At 44.0% G+C, this 12691-nt stretch overlaps 1 protein-coding gene and 1 long non-coding RNA gene across 4 annotated transcripts in view; one reads left to right on the plus strand and one right to left on the minus strand.

Moving 5' to 3' along the window:
* PDZRN3 (PDZ domain containing ring finger 3) overlaps nucleotides 1-12691 on the minus strand; it is a 247078-nt gene that overhangs the window by 169832 nt on the left and 64555 nt on the right. The window lies entirely within an intron of this gene.
* LOC113628110 (uncharacterized) lies at nucleotides 930-11850 on the plus strand. Of its 3 annotated transcripts, XR_003435888.1 has the most exons (5): nucleotides 930-2476; nucleotides 6041-6089; nucleotides 6842-6994; nucleotides 7354-7589; nucleotides 10143-11850. It is a non-coding gene; the product is annotated as an uncharacterized LOC113628110 (long non-coding RNA). The 3 variants fall into 3 exon arrangements; XR_003435887.1 differs by having other exon boundaries at nucleotides 6041-6994; XR_003435886.1 differs by lacking the exon at nucleotides 930-2476 and having other exon boundaries at nucleotides 4141-6994.

Consider the following 12691-nt stretch of genomic DNA (forward strand, 5'->3'; position numbering starts at 1 on the left):
CCCCGAAAGGCCCAGCACCACCCTGACAGAGGAGGAGAAACAAGCCGAGACGTGCAAAGACAAGGGCAGAATTCCTTCCACCCCACTCATGCCAACAGCCCAAGTGAGGAATCCTAAGCTCTGGAATGGCTTTCCATTAATTCATCACCCTTAGGATCGAGGAGGAAAATCCCCCCCCCCCCCACCTCTCACTAACCCAACTCTAGAAACAGGTTGACTCATTTCATGTCTGTGGTTTGACAGACTAGAAGCTCTGGAGTCTTCGTGGCAGTAGGTAGTTTTTTTCCTTAAAGCTTATAAGCCTTTCTTGATGAAGAAAAATGAAGAAAGACACAACACTCCAAAATGTCATAAAACGATGACCACGCTACCCCGAAGCCCTGTTTACAGTTGTGGGTGCTTCAGCCACCATCCCAGCAAAAAGACACAAGTCACGGGTGCAAAGTAAACAGCTTGGGAAGAACCTGTGGCCGCGAAAGTCTGAGAGCGAGAACTTCGGGAGCGGTGAGTGGACAGAGGTGGGGATGGCTGCAGAAATGCACTCTGAGCTCTGCGCCCGGCAGAGGCTCTCAGCTCCCCGGCCAGAGGGAAGAGGCTTAGCTGCAAAACCACTGTGTGGAGGCAACTGGCTGCCTGCTCCCAGGGGAGCAGAGGGGAGCTCCAACTCACTGCCATTTGGGGCGTAAGTGGCATGAGGGCTGCTTCCCTGGCACCCTAAGAAGGGGGCAGAGAGTCTTCTCTGTTGTTGCTGAAGTTGTGAGTCCACTGAAGTGTAGCGAATAAAACCCTGAAGCTTGGTTTTATTTATTCTTGGCAAGTCCCGACTTCCTGGTTCTAAGGGAATGGAGGAGGGGTGCGGGGGGTGGGGGGCGGCGGTTAAAAGTCTCATAAAAAGGCTCCAAATGCTTCTTGGACACCGAAGAGCTCTTACAAAACTACATTTTGATGAGCTACATGTAAATGAATCAAAAGCATACGGATCTCATTTCCTTCATAATACACAGGGGTTTAGGAACCCAGAGGTAGGGGAGGACTTCGCGGGATGAGTCCGGGCTCTGGCGAGAATGTTAAAGGGCGGGGGGAGCTTCAGCCATTAGCTAAACCTGAATTAAGACGAAGACGACACCCACGCCCACCCCTTCCTCTACGGGCCTTTGGGATCCACCAGCCAACTTTAAACGCTAGAGAGAAGCAGGACCCCAGAGGGGCAAGCACGGGGGTCTGACGCTTTCTCTGATGAAGAAGCTGGGTGAGTTGGAAGTGCTCTGGAACCAGCTGAAAAATACTGGGGGCTGCTGGGAATCACGAAGCAGAGAGTGAAGGTCTTATGTCCCTAGGATTCCACTAAAGGGAATGGGGGCAGCACTTCCGTGAGAGGTGTCTCACCGAGGCACCACAGCAAAGAGGGAATCCTGCTTTTGAACACTCACCGACTGGAGATTCTTCGAAGCACCACCTCTCGGAGCCTTGACTATCCCACCGAGAGCCTGGTCGGTCCCCTGAAGTCCCCGGGATGCAGGCAGGGGAGGGGCGGGCAGGCAGGAAGGCATCCACGCTATATATAGCAGTGCTTTCGGCCTCAGCCTTTCACACATGCGTTTTATTAAGCTAATGAATTATGAGAGGGTAATAAAGAAGCGAGGAGTAAATGAGGTTTCTGGAGTGAGGGTCAATCACTCAACACCTGGTTTGGCTAAAACTTAAACGGACTGCTTTAATTTTACCTGTCAGAAAGCTAGGGGCACGTCCAAGTCGAGAAAAGCGATTCTTGCCAAAGAAGAAACAAACAAATAAAACAAAAAGCAGGGAAACAGATGCAGGTGAAAGAAGACCTACAGAGAAATGGCAAACAGGCAGATGGTACAAAAACAGTACCGAGAACTGAGGAGAAAGAATGTTCAAACAGCCGGAAGAGAGAGAAAATGGTACGTCAAGTGGCACCTGCCCCGCCACCAGGCAGGGAGCTGGCTGTCTGGGGAGAACGTCCAACATCCCCAGCACCATTTTTTTTGATCGGTCACATGCTTGCTGGCTTATCTCTTCTCGCCTCTGAACACAAGTACAATCACTTTCTGATAATAATCATGTTCAGCTTAATTACACAGAGGTTGCACTTGGACATTTCCTTCCTTAAAGCTGAAGTGATGCCATTATTTTTCATTTAATTGCAGAATAAGGGGTGCTCTGTTCGTGCAGTCCAGGAATCGCTAAGACAACAATGGTGAATAGCCATGGCCGTGCACAACTTCAATTTTCGTGATTACTATTAATTAAGGGTCTGTTAGAGGGATAGAATGGGCTCTTTTCTTCTCTATCAGCCAGCATAGGGACTTTCCCCAAGAGAAGCTGCACGGCAGGAAGGAAGCGTGAGTCAGGCTGCGCCATGGCTTGGGTTCAAAGCCCAAGCCCACAGGCCCAAGATGGACACGGAACAGCCGCGTTTACAAGTTCGCTCTTCCATAAAGGTCACGGGAAGGTAAGTGGACGGTGAGGCAGGAAGCCACGCTCTAGGGGCGTGGCAGAGCTGGCACCCTAGAACATCCAATGTTTCGTCATAGGTGTTTCACTTAAGGACTGAGGGAAGCGTTTGCAAAGGGAAATAGGAAAAGTCCTAAGAGTTGGAGAAAGAGAAATTTATGGAGTCCACTGAAATAAGAAATACACACGTCTAGTCACAGACTGTACATTCTGCAGCTAGAATGTTCTCTTTTGGGGGCCAAGGACCATGTTTTGTATTCATCTTTGCACTTCCATGCCATGTCTCATGTTCTCTAGAACATTAAAAGTGTTGCCGTGTCATCTTTTCCCAAGCTACGTGTGTCAGGAAAGCTGCATAATCTGTGGGTAATTTGCTAGCGTGAGCAATGATTCTACAGACCCCTGCAACGTTTTCTACTTAAAAAACAAAACGACAAAACTTCTCATCTGCCTTGAATCCAGTTCCTTTCAGATTCTGGGTCTCTAGTTGCCTGCTAGTGAGGATACTGGTTTAAAGAAAAAACTAATGGTCCAACTCGCCGAGGAAAAGAGAAATGTATTTTAATATTTGTGCCTAAAGTGGTTGTTCTACTAAAAGCAATGCTGGTTATTTTTATAGGCATCTTTTTTTAAAAAAAAAAAAATAGAATCATATAAAGCTATTGGAAAGATGTCTCTAGGCCACAGGTCAAAGCAGGTTCCCAGAACGAGTAGCATCAGCATCACCTGGGAGCTTAGCAATGCAGAATCTGAGACCCCACCTCAGACCTACTGCACTAGGAATTCTGGGGGTGCAGCCTGGCGGTCTGTGTTTTCATTAGCCCTTCAGGAGATTCCGTGGCATGCTCAAGTTTCAGAATCACTGCTCCAGGGCACTAGTTCTCAATCCTGGCTGCGTATTGTTAAAGCCTGGAGAGCTTTAAAAACTACCAATAGGGCTTCCCTGGTGGCGCAGTGGTTGAGAGTCCGCCTGCCGATGCAGGGGACACGGGTTCGTGCCCCGGTCCGGGAAGATCCCACGTGCTGCGGAGCGACTGGGCCCGTGAGCCATGGCCGCTGAGCCTGCGCGTCCGGAGCCTGTGCTCTGCAATGGGAGAGGCCACAACAGTGAGAGGCCCACGTACTGCAAAAAAAAAAAAAAAAAAAACTACCAATACCTGGTCCCACCCAGATCAATTAACCAGAAATCTCTGAAGGTGGGACACGGGCTTCAGTCTTTATTGAAAAGCTCCCCAATTGATTTAGTGCACAGTCAAAATCAAAAAGCACTGTTGTTGGTGAGCAGACCTGCTCTGTGCAGTTTCAAGGTAAATTTCACTGCGGCAGACATTTTAGCGACCCCCAGAGCAGCTTAATTATTGCAGATTAAGTACTACTTTCTAAAAATAAAGGGCTATTTATATACTGTGGCTTCGACCCAAAGAAGTCTTTCTCTAACAACAGGTTTGGGTATTAGAAAGAAATACAAGTGCCAGGGATCCAGGCAAGGAGAGGATGCATGAACGAATGTTCAAGAAAATAAATACTGATGAGAACCTACTGTATAGCACAGGGAACTCTACTCAATGCTCTGTGGTGACTTAAATGGGAAGGAAATCTAAAAAAGAGGGGATATTAGGTATACATACAACTGATTCATTTTGCTGTACAGCAGAAACTAACACAGCATTGTAAAGCAACTAACTATACTCCAATGAGAATTGATTTTAAAAATAAATAAATAATGCCGGCCTCTGGGCCCACATCAGAAATCAGATTTGTTGAGACAAGGGTCATACGGACAGCGATGCTGCAAGTGTCCCTGCCCTGCGGAAACAGAATGTTCTTTTTGATGTTTACAATGAGAGTACCAGAAAGAAAACTAGTTAAGGCTGAACAGTACAGAAAAGAGTTCTGGATGCTCTCAAGGAACCGTGGTTTATTTTTCTGATGCCGTCATCCTCCCAGTCGATGTTTAAAGTGATAAACGGTAAAGTCATTCACTTAAGTTCAAGTGAAAGGAGACGACATGAAGATGGAAGCCAGTCCGACATCACTGTGTGCGCAGGGTTTCCACCGGCTGCCGCTTCGGGGGAGACTGGTCCTGGCTCAGAGGCTCAGGCAATTGAGAGCAGACCCACCGCCAACCCCGACATCTCCTTACAGGCGGCAGCTGCCAATTTGCAGCATCTGAAACATGACTCACACTCATCACCACCCAGGAAGGCAGTGCTCTGGTCTGACTCAGTTTCCTCGTCTGTAAACTGAGATGTTTACCTCACTTCCCCCTCCCTTGAAAGGAGATCATGCTTGGGAAGCCCTGCTCTACACAGTAAAGTTTTGATCTTCAAATTCTTTACAAATAGGTTCAAGTGTGTACTTCTGCAGAGCGGCTCCTTTCCCTCATTTCCCACTGTTGCTCTTTACCAATACCCCCCATACTGAATAGGCTACTCCAGTAAATATACTCTTTGTTCCTAGACTGCAAACTTGCCACTAGACGCTCTTCAGTTTAGGTTTCAGTATAGTTCATGTTCATCTCAGTGTGACAGTTCACAAGGAATAGAAACAGTAAAGCACTGTACCTGCAACACAGACTCTGAGGTCAGACCAACAGAGCCCCACACTGGCTGCTCCACTTACAAGCTGTGTAACCTTAGTAAGGATCATTTTGACTTAAGCCTCAGTTTCTGCATCTGTAAATGGGGATAGTAATATTACCCACTTGAGGGTTACCGTAAGGAATGAAGGAATCCGTTTTTCCTACCTGATTCTCAATCTAAGAAAACGCCTGTCTTAATTCCAGAAATAGTCTTTAAAAATGCATAGAGACAGCAAAGTCAGACACCAACTTTAGCGGAGGCTTTACATGTCTGGGGATGGAGGGGATGGGAACAACAAGAGCTGGAAATTGGTAGACATCTTCCACCACAGTATTTCCCCCTTAAAAAACTTTCAAGACTATGGTAAAATGTCAACAATTACTAGAATACGCCCACATCAATGTTTTAGTCACTCTTTACAGAATTTGAGTATATTTAAATCTCGAGTATAATATCTTACGAAAAATACATTTAAGGCAAGCAAAAACGGAAAAGCATGCACAAAACCTTTAGATTTGGTCACTTGTGAAAAAATGAACACCAACTCATAAACTATACAGAAATTATGTTTTTACCTATTTTCCAAGGTTACAGTATTACCGATTTTCAGTTTAGGTTTAATTCTGTCACTTCTATATTGTAGCTACATAAGGAAATGTGTATGTGTTTTGAGCGACAGATACTGAAGTACACTTCAGTACAGAAAGTGAAAAAAGAAGAAAGGAGGGAGGGAGGGAAGAAGGAAGCAAAGAAAAGCAAATGTTGCAAAAATCATGATCTGTATTGAATGCAAGTAACGGTTACAGTTGTTCAATGTCCCTGGCTACACTTGAAACATACATAATTATTTTTCCTAAGTCTAATATTAGAAGCCTACAGATAGAATCCTGAAAGCGGTAAAGGAACATATTCACTGGGTGCTACAACCTTGAAGCAGCAGACTAATAATCCTTTTGTTATATGTTATTTCTTTTTCACAGCATCACAACGGCCGTTATGTACCAGGGAAGAACCTGAGGCCCAGAGAGCGTTAGTAACTCACTTAAGGCCAATCGCTGGGAGGCAACTGAGCTGAAATACCCCATCCATGTCTCACTGTGATGCCTGTGGCTGTCCAGGTCCCTTCACTGTCCCTCCTTCCTTGTGGACTGTCCCCTCCACTTCAGTTCAGGGACAACTTCTGTCTGCCAAGGGAAATACGCCAGCCCCCTGGAGCTTTCCAACTTCCTACTCAAGCCCCTTCTGTCCCCACAGTCACTCCTCTTCTCTGGACCTCAGTGTCCTTTCCTCAACATTTCCTCTTAGACTGCTTGAGGGAATTAAAGGAATAAATGTGTCCATGTACACCTACAAAACTTAGCACAGTCCCTGGATATAGGAAGTGCTAAATAAATAATCACTGCTGTACTGGTGATTAGGTACTAGTTAGCCCAGTAACTGCTCGCCACTCGAAAGTTTTTCCCCATGAAGTGTCTCAGTGACTAACTTTAATTGGAGAGTAATCGTATCTAGACAGGAAGTTTACTGAGGAATTCACACAACCATCTCATTTGTTCCTCATGGCCCTAGAAAACTAGGGTATTTTCTTCCCGAAGAAAAGCACGAACTATAAAAAGCAGATATTTCTGTTGTGTGTGAGTTTTGTGTGTGTCTGTGTGTGTGTGCGCCCATGATAGTTTTCAAAAGGTCATTTCATTTTTTTATCAACTAGATTCTGCAGAAACTAAGAGAAAGATTATATGAAAAACTACTGCTAAGACATCACGATTTGTGTAATTCAGCAAATTCTAACCGGACTGATCTAGATGTCTGCCTATGGAATATGTGCCCAGAGAAAACAGGTGCCCCTGCTTGGGAGATGTATGCTGGATAAACTGTTTGGAATTTGAAGATACTCAGATGTGGTATTTGGAAAACAGCTCTTCAGAATTAAGGTAAATGTTTCTATTCTTGGATAAACAGAGCACAGTCGTCCAGAGCAGAGTTGCCCAGCATGATGACTCATGAATTCTCAGCAATACAGCCCTCAGTAACAAGCAAGGTCTACTAACTGCTCACCACTGTGGGCTGGTTCTCCGGTGGCCAGATGACCTGAGGTGACCTGAGCTCCAATAATCTAAAGAGGCAAAACTAACATGTAAAGTAGAATAATTAAGGGCTAAGGCAGAGGCTACAGAGAGAGGAAAGCATTTTGAGAATGTAATTGGTAGTATAAAGATAATTAACGTTCTTTAAAACATTATCTCATTTATTCTTCATGACTGAAGTAAGAAGTATTACCCCCATTTTACAGATGAGGAAGCTAAAGGTCAGCAAAGCTAAGTATCCCAGAGCCAGTACTGGAACCCAGGCCCTCTGACTGCACAGTTCCCATCCTGAAGCTTTCCAGTAGATGCCTTCAGAACACAGAATGAGAACCGTCAATACAGGCTGCAATGGCTGGTCGGCCAAGGTGACACGGAGAAGACTGTCTTCAGCTCCGGCAGAGCGACGGTAGGATATGGATACATGAGAAGGGCACGGACAGAGGTGAGGAGAGATGCTGAAATACGCACGGCACGAGTATGACAAGGGTGCTTATCCTGGCCAGTGTCCGTACAAGGGGTATAAGGAAAACAAAAATGAGAAGGAATGGGGTTGGGGAGCAAGAAACCTACAACTGTACGCAAATGTCTCACTGGCAGCTGGTGATGCAAAGCAGAGGCAAATGAAGCCCAGAAACCTGGGCAGCACCAGCACAGAGCTACTATGTAGCTTTGAGATGGAAGAATAGAGGGCCAAAGTCTGGGTCTGAGTCATGGCCACCATTCAGGGCAGGAGGAAGAACTAGGGAAGAAGATTATGCATTTTAATGTATTTATATACCTATCAGGTTCTATTTGGATCAAATCCCAGTTAGGAAACCTACTAGCTTTGTTACTTTGGTCAAATTAGAAAACTTCTCTGGGTTTCATTTTACTCAAATATAAAATGGTGATAATAAGAATACTTTTCTCATAGGATTGTGGCGAGGATTAAAACAAACACACACACACACACACACACACACACACACACACACACTCCAATGATAAAACTAATGCTGGGCACACAGTAAGTACTTTCTAAGTGTCTGCTTGTTGTTGTTACTGCTGTCATCATCATCATCATCACTGTTCATATAAGTATGGTCTACAGCACTGTGTGTAGTAGGGAACAATTAGAAACAGTCCTAATGAGAGAAATGGCTATCCCATGGAATACCGTGTGGTAGTTTAAAAAGTTTGAGTAGAGTTCTATATATCCCAACCTGGAAAGGCCTTCAAGATATAAAGTAACAGAAATACATAAGCTAGCTTCCAGAATTCTCATCCATACTCACTAATTCTGACAAAGGCAGTGATGATGATGTCTGTCATACAAACATCTCAGTAATTTCTCAGTAGAACGAGTCTTTGCAGACCCCTACATGGAAGGGAGAGCAGTTTTCTCTACTGATGTATTTAGCAGGGCCAAGCACATTGGGAGGACTGAGCCAGAGTCCTCAGTGGCAGGGAAAGAACCAGATTCCAAAAAGCCTAACTGGCTGCCGCCTGTCTTAATCACCAGACAACGCAGATAAGTTGCACAGGGGATAGAAAAATTAAACATGTCTGTTTTACTTTTTAGAGGCAATTAGGGATTTATGGCCAAAGTGTTGTAATTTTTTGGATCAGAGCCAGTCTTTTTTTTTTTTTCTCTCAAGGAAGATGATTGTGCCATAATCATCGACATCTTAAAGGAACATTTTAGAGCCACCACTTTACTCCCCTAGAACGAGCACGAGTTACTAAAAACCGAGCCATGTCCCCTGGGACAACAAAGCAAATTTTTGAGTACGAGGCCTTGGAGAAGCTCTCAGAAGAAGCACCTTTGTTCTCAGAGTGAACCAATAAAACAGAACAGCTGCAAGGGTTGTCGAAAGGCAGAGCCAGGCTCTGAATCCACAAACCCATGGGGAGAACCCTAACTTTCAGCGATTCCTACAGCCCAGGATGTTTAGAAACAGTTCAATTCTCTTAAGTAATTCCAATTTTCCCACTGACATTTGTGTGAAAACAATTGTTCTCCTTGGCATTGCCTTTCCTTATGAAAAGTAAGGGTTGTCTGCAGACTCCCTCCAGCATGACGACCTCCCATTCCACGTTACTTGAGTCTGAATCAATGCCACGTCTCAAAGTCCTAAACTCTGGGAAGATAAAACTGACAGAGATATACACAGTGAATTTACAGGGTAGGAGAAGGGGAAACGCTATGAAAAGAACAAAGTTCAGGATATGGAGAGGTGACAGGGAAAGGCCAATGGTAACCCGGGTCTCTACGTCTGAATTTAACGTAACTATTGTGTCAAACGTATAAGTTAAAAAGAATAGGCTTAAACACAAGACTGTTTCTAGCTGAATCTACGTCTTTCTTCCATGATTTTATCCGTAACTAAATACATACATAAATTCAAACGAATACCAGTACTTAACACCAGCAGGGTGCTGTGCTAATCACGGAAGAGGGCAAAGCGACCCTGAAGACAATAATTACAAAATATGCTAAGGATTCAAAAGGGAACATTCCCGAAAATGCCCCCCACCCCCGCCCAATTTTCTTTCCCAAATCCACCACTGATTTGAGAAATTCTCTCGACTTTCAAAATTCTCATCTTAAAAAGAGCATAATTACTGCAAACTCTCTACTCTTGGAAATTTTTAGAATGGCTTAAACAGCAAGGAAATCTCAAGCAAAAATCATTCATAATCTGTATTTTTCACTTAAGAAAACAATTTGCATTAAAAGGTAAGACCTTGCCAAAAACAATTTCAGGCATTAATAATATAAAACTTACATAAAATAACATAGCATTATTTTATAATAATATAAAATTATATTAAAATGTAATAAAAATAATCTAAGGCACACTGTAATCGTCTTTTTCCTGTTGGCGGATGTACTACGTCACCAAAAAAGAGCTTTCGAAATTTACATGACTATTTTCATCACGAGATTTTAGATAGTTAAACTAACCAAAGAGAGGTAAAATAATATGTCAAAAAGTCTTTTTTTTGCTTTCAGTGAATATTTACCCAGGGCTTTCGGTGGACCAGGAATGGTGCCTGCTGCTGGGGATAAAACAGTGGACAAAATAGGGAGAGGAAGACATTAATCAAATAATCCTAATACATAATAACTACAAACTGTGCTTGGAGATGATTTCGTGCCAGGGATCAAAGGCAACCCTGAAGAAATGAGATCCCGAGTGGCTCTCCAAAGGACACCGAGGTCACACAGCAGCTTTGCGGAAGCAGCCCAGGAACTGGGGAAGCTTCTAGCCCTGAGGGTCTTCCCCACTCGTCCCTATGGAGGATGCTGGGGGCAGTGATTCAAGTGCCATGCGCGGAATTCCACTGGGAGCCTGAGTGATGAGTAGCTGACAGAGCACTGCCTCCGCCCTCTCCCCTCTCCCCTCCCCCTGGGACTCTGCCTCCGGTCTCCCTTCCCCTCCAAGTGCCTGGGGGACGGGGTTGCTCTCATCCTGCCCCTCCCATCTGAGTACCTGGGGCAGGGTTTATGATGGTGAGACACCGCAGCAGGGCTGGTACGGGGGAAGTAATAACGGGACCCCTGCACAGGACGGTGGAAGCCTGCTCCCCCGCTCCACCCATCCCCCCAGCTCCTTCCCAAGGAAAACATCCAGGGCCTGGGGTTTCTGAGCTCACAAACAGCCCAACGATGGGAAGCCAGCTGCTTTCAAAAAGAAACAACACAAGTACTCTTTATTTTATACGACCTTTTCCATTTCCGGAAAAAAAAAAAAAAAAGTAGCGTATTACAGACAACAGCTGCTTCAAGTTAATAAAATCTAAATTCTCTTTGCTTGAAAACTGATCACTAGTTGTAAGTTACGAAGCTGGATTTCTGGGATGATTGCTCATCTTGTGATGTAAGTCCTTCCTTCTTGTGGTTGTTAAAATCTTGAGTGTATGGTTATTCTTTATTCTTAATTTAGGTCAATAGTGACATTTAAAATCTAAAGCTTCAAATTAAAAACTATGCAAGCAAACTAATGGGAGTAAATAAAAGTAATTACACATGTGGAATGTATCTCAGCATTTTAATCAATCTCTTTGGCTGTTTTCTTCCATTTAATATTTAAATGTCATATCTTATGTCTGAAGATTAACATTACATTTCTGAAGAATATTTAAATATACGAGGGACTATGCTGTCACAATGATTGGAAAAGGCAGGCAATTTAATAAGGCTATAAAACACTGTTTCAAATCATTTAACTAACTCTATGAGCAGTGAGTTTTAGAACATAAATACCATTTAGTTCAACTTGTGTCTTACAAGGAGAGAAGCAAAAATAAGAAAATTCACGAAGTGGTTTAATTTCAACGGTTTTTTTCCTCTGCATAAAAATCAAAGAGTAGAAGACACACCAAAATATTATCTCCAGTTGGTGGGATCTCACTGTCACATATTTTTCCGTATGTTCTATAAAATGAAAATACATTACTTTCATAATTTGAAAAAAGTTTGTATCTTTAATACGTGCTTTTTGTCTTTAGGACGAATGAAATCAAGCACAGAAACTCTGTTTTCGAAAACAGCTCTCTGTAATGTACTTGCTATTTTTAAATAATAAAAATAAAATCCATGGCTAGCTGTCTACAGAGGAGCAAAGTTCCCTGGGCATGCGAAAACACAACCAACCAACCCCAAACCCTCCAGGAACATATCTGGAAAGCTAGCAGGCAAACAATTTTTTTTAAAAAAGTAAGTACTAAATATTAGTTTAAATGTCCTAATTTTTGCACAGTATGAGAGTTCTTTGTTAAGACACAAATATCACAGCATGGTTCAAAAGTATCATTATTTTGAACACTAAATTTTTTTGCTCTAACATAATGACCCTCCCCCTGCCAAAAATAATTATGATAAGCTTAGAGTATCCACTCAATCAAAACAGAAAAGCAGGCAAAAATAAATGAGATGACTCATCCCTCACTGGCGTTTGCCAGGTCTGAGGCACACCCAGTGCCCAGGCCCAGAAGTGTGAACATGCAAACTCTCCTTCCGACTCCTTTTCCCATCCGTCCAGCCTCCCTCCTGTTCAGGGGCTGTGACCCCAGGACTGATAAGGTGCGGTGAGAAGTAGGTGGCTCCAAACCTGAAAAGAGTCCATTCCAAGACCTCTCTCCATGCAAATGGCAGGGAGGGGTGGGCTAACATTTTAATGACCTAAACACGCTGTGTCAGCTTCACATTAACCTCTTACGTCACGCCCTCTCGTGAGTCTTCGAGTTTCATCACTGCTCCCACAAGCCAGGAACACCTAAGAGCTGTACTGGGTGGCAGCGTCTGCAATAGGATTACAAAAGCTTCCAAGGAGACGGAACTGCCCTGCTTGGCAAGCTGCCAGATGCTCCAAGTTTGCCCAACAACTGATCACAGAGTCGACTATACGCATGGCACCCGGCTTCGAATACAAGAGAAACGCTACAGTAGCGTTGAAACAGCGGTCCTATCCTCAAGAAATGCCCAGGTGTACACCTAGCAATCAGGTCACCCCGGTAGCCTCAGTTTCCCGGGGGCTGTACATGGCAGTTCTCTGGCTA

This window comes from Aethalodelphis obliquidens, unplaced genomic scaffold, assembly GCF_003676395.1.
Source record: "Aethalodelphis obliquidens isolate GAN/ISIS:26980383/991018 unplaced genomic scaffold, ASM367639v1 scaffold22, whole genome shotgun sequence".
Taxonomy (NCBI): domain Eukaryota; kingdom Metazoa; phylum Chordata; class Mammalia; order Artiodactyla; family Delphinidae; genus Aethalodelphis; species Aethalodelphis obliquidens.